This window comes from Cucurbita pepo, unplaced genomic scaffold, assembly GCF_002806865.2.
Source record: "Cucurbita pepo subsp. pepo cultivar mu-cu-16 unplaced genomic scaffold, ASM280686v2 Cp4.1_scaffold000189, whole genome shotgun sequence".
NCBI classification, from domain to species: domain Eukaryota; kingdom Viridiplantae; phylum Streptophyta; class Magnoliopsida; order Cucurbitales; family Cucurbitaceae; genus Cucurbita; species Cucurbita pepo.
The window spans coordinates 161940-166518 of record NW_019646456.1 but is presented as its reverse complement, the minus strand read 5'-3'; the positions used below and the strand labels follow the sequence as shown (position 1 = coordinate 166518).

The window sequence follows — 4579 nt, the reverse complement described above, 5'->3', positions numbered from 1 at the left end:
TGTACAAACAGTAGTTTTATATGCTTAGGACCTCACACACTCAACTCAGTGATTTTACACTCAGGAACACTCGTGTTTAACACACAAAGGTAGGCTATTTAGGAAAGTGACTAATTTCTGATCAAGGTAGGTAATATGGATAAAGCAATTCTGATAGTAGCGAGCTATTCAAGACAATCAAGACAAGGTAATTATGTAGTAACAACAAAATAAAACAAGAAATGAACAAATAAATAAGGGACAAAGAATGGTCGTGAAGATCGAACACAACAATTCCAGATTTATATGCTTTAGGGAAAAATGAGAATTGAAATTTATTTGATCTTCAAATAAACGTGCAAATGGTCTAATGATAAGGATTTATTAAGAACAATATGATAAGTATTTTTTTTTCCTTTCTAGATCTAAATATGATCTTTAACATGACACTACTAAGAACAAAGTAGAAAGATAATGAAGAACGATGGAAATGACAGTAAGAAAATAAATGACAGATTTAAAGAAACGATAAACAATAGCAGAAATTAAAGATAAAATGAATTCTAGAGTCGGCCACAAAGATGCAACCTACGCTCTGATACCAAGCTGATAAGGTAACCCTAATCCTCAGCTCAACGATCCAAGCTTATGTTGAAGCAAGAACCCTTGAATCAAAGTAATTAACACCTCCTTATACGAAATTTGGATCAACCAACAGATAAGACTAGAATTAGATTACCACTTACGATCGAAGATCTAGAAGCAAGATTTGGAAACCTTGTTCTAAATTGAGTTACTCCACAATCTAACTTGATCAAGGCTTGATTGAATGGCTCGGATGCAATTCTACCACAAGAATTGCTTGAAACTTAGAAATGGCAAATATGATGCTCGGATTTCTAAGGGAAACGTCTCAACTTAAGATCTAAATTACATTCATCCACAAATCTGAATTTTACATAACATATTGTGGGTATTTATAGCCTCCCGACAAAAGACGTTTGTGGACGGGATTTATTTCCGATCCCCTTTAATCTCCACAAAGAATAAGTCAAATTGACCATTTGACTTTTACATAATTTATGAAATTAAACATAGTTTTTTCTAACAAATGTCAATGTGCTTGAGTGGCTAATGCGACAGGTTTGAAATCAGTTGAGCTCTCCGCGTGTAGGTTCAAATTCTATTGTTGACATATGTTTTTGAATCTTCATGACATTTTTTTAATCTTCTTGGCTAGGTCCATTTGGAACACCATGATTCTTATCAGGTATGCCTAGACAACAAGTTCGGATCAAAACTTTGATAGGCTTCGATAAAATCCAATAGCCTTCAACCCATCCATTAGCGGTCCAACGAAATCACAGACACACAAAAATCAAACCAATAACCTTCGCCCTAGATCTGTCAGACTCCAAGCCAAACCCAACCAAACCCGGTGACTCGATGTTGTGCCAGATAAGTACGACCACTGTTTGGCCAATTTAAAATGTTCTAAGATAAATTAGATGTTTAATTATGAAGATTAGGTAGATTAAATCGCTCAAACATATTTTAACTCGATGTTGTGAACTGAAGTAAGTTGACTTGAATTTCAAGTGACAGATACGGACTAGCTCCACGGATAAATTACTGACTTTAAGTTAAGTTACTCAGGTAAGGGACCTTAATGTTGGTTTGGTTGGATGATTTGATGATTATATGAATGACACATGCACTGTGTCTCTGCACGTAACATATTTTATCATTGTATAACGTGTACTATCTTACATTTACGCTATGTTATGCTATGTTGTANCTCTCCATTTTTCTCGTCCTGGTTCATGACTGTACAAACAGTAGTTTTATATGCTTAGGACCTCACACACTCAACTCAGTGATTTTACACTCAGGAACACTCGTGTTTAACACACANCAAACTTATATACACTAATTATGAAAGATATGATAAATATAATTATGTATAATCTATATTCACGTTATATCATGAATGAAAGGAGGTACAATTTGTATCTTAAACATATACCATGATTTTAAGATATGGAGATCTCATGCATTTATGTGTGTTATGTGCATCAAGATACTTCTCCGTTATGATTAGTAAGGACGTGTACCTTACGATATTTATGTTTGTCATGATATCATGTGGGTTCGTACCCTCCTTGCTGTCCACAGTGCTAGCGTGCGCTAGCTCGACAACCAAGCTTGGGGTACGTATACAGCTCATTTGGTGGGTTCCTGGGCATGTGCGTGGCCCATGTTTGAGGAAGTACTGCACGCCCAACCCTACCTAAACTGGAAAACGGAGGCCAAAGCCATGTTATGATATTTTTAAAAGAATAAATCCCACCATGATTGCTTGTGTAGGCATTTCTGGCCTCAACCATGGGGTTACTTACTAAATTTTCTTAAAATACTCAAGTTATGTGTTATTCTTATTTTTAGGTAAAGGTAAGGTACCTTTGTATGGATGACGTCGACGCTGTGGAAGCCATGGAATCGAAGCTAGGGTAGGTGCATTCATGTTGTTTTTATGGCCCTTCAGTTAGTTTAGACACTTCAAGAGATGAGACAGTAGGTTGCTTTTTGGCACTCCAAAAAACGAGATTGTTACCAAGATAAATAGAATAGATGGATATAGAACGACGAGTATCGGTTCAACCAGCCCAGTTAGTATATGAATAAGCCACTAGCACACTAGGAACAATGGATGGACGAAAGGTAAGACCATTGAAGAAGAATGAAGTTTCATGTTATAAATTTTGGGTGGATTACCTTGTTGATCGAATATCTCAAGACAAGAACATTGTTTGAGATTCGAATCACTCCACAAGCAAGATCGATCATGTCGAGCTTGAATGATTCTACAACCTAAACTACATAGAATTGCAAACAAACTTAGTCATTGGCTAAAGAAAGCACAAATGCTCCTTTTACTATATTTTTTTCCAAGTCTTCTTACAAATACAACATACATGGCTTTATATAGCCTCAAAATTGAATTCCAAGAGTTGTAACATTCATACAGCATATTGTATGATTTTTCTCTTGGTTCATATCATTCTCCACTTCTTCAAGAGGATTCGTCCTCGAATCTATTTGTGAAACTTTGCAACAAAAAATAAGTTATGGAAATATGAAGGACCTCACAACACTCTCTCACGAGTATACACGCAAGGAATTTTAGCCAATCTTTTTACACACATTTACACAATTGAAACTCTCATTCTCACCTCTCAAAATTTTAAATAGAACAAAGATTAAATTTTAAACTCTGGGTCGATTAAAAACTAAAAAGATAAAAATAAATAAAAATCAAATTGAGAAACGCAAAGAAAACATATATCCGATCTTGAGCCTGAAGCTCTGATACCAAATAATAAGATAAGAAATTACTACAAAGGGACTAAGATTCGGATTACCTTGTTGATCGAATATCTCAAGTGTTAGGCTTATGGAGCCTGATACTTATTTATAGCTTGGTCAACGGTTATATCCGGTAAATCTATATTTGGTAAAGTTATATATAGTAAAGCTATATATGGTAAATCTATATCCGGTAAAGCTATATATGATAAATAGCTATATATAGTAGATGGCTAAATCTGGTAAAGCTATATATAGTAAACTATACCATATATATATCTGATCCTGTAGAGCTTCGTAAATGTACTTTTCTATTCTCTGTACTCTCTCTTGTTGTACATACCTGAAGTCATCAATACAAAATTCTTTTAGCCAGAATTCTCCTTGCAACTTTTCTCTATCCCTCTCTTTGTGTTCATCTAGATCGAGCGTGTGCGTTGTTGTGCGATCCTAACAACTGGTATCAGAGCCAGGCGGAAGTCAGAGCCAGGCGGAAGTCAGAGCAAGGCGGAAGTCATAGCCAGGTGGAAGTCCGAGCCAGGCGGAAGTCAGAGCCAGGCGGAAGTCAGAGCCAGGCGAAATTCACCACGGTCTGTGAAGATGTTAAGTTCAAAGATTGGAACTGAGAAGTTCGATGGATCCGATTTCGGTTTCTGGAAGATGCAGATTGAAGATTATCTGTACCAGAAAGATCTTTACGAACCTCTATTGGGAGTGAAGCCAGATACCATGACCACGAAACAGTGGAAGCTCAAGGATCGATAAGCCTTGGGGCTGATCCAGTTGATGCTATCCAGAAACGTGGTGTTCAACATTATCAAGGAGAAGACAAAGTCAGGTCTGTTGAAGACGCTGTCGAATATGTACAAAAAACCGTCGGCTATGAACAAGGTGTATTTGATGCGGAGATTCTTATGAGTCCTTGTGAGAACTTCGTTATGAGCAAACATAAACGAGTTAGCTTCACAAAGATTGTTAGAGAATTAAGAAAAGTACTAGCAGCGTCGCTGGAACTCCAGAGGGGGTTGCGTCGTCCGGAAGTTTCGCTGAAGCTCTAGAGGGGGTTGCGTCGGCTGGAAGCGTCGCTGAAGCTCTAAAGGGGGTTGCGTCATCCGGAAGCGTCGATGAANAAAGGGGGTTGCGTCATCCGGAAGCGTCGATGAAACTCCAGAGGAGGTTGCATGGGCCGGAAGACTCTTGCTGAGAAACCAGAGGTGAAGCAAGTGGGAGTTGA

At 37.6% G+C, this 4579-nt stretch overlaps 1 protein-coding gene across 1 annotated transcript in view; it reads right to left on the bottom strand.

Annotated features, from left to right (window-relative positions):
• The window catches only part of LOC111784339, a 23515-nt gene that overhangs the window by 8850 nt on the left and 10086 nt on the right, over nt 1-4579 (bottom strand). The window lies entirely within an intron of this gene.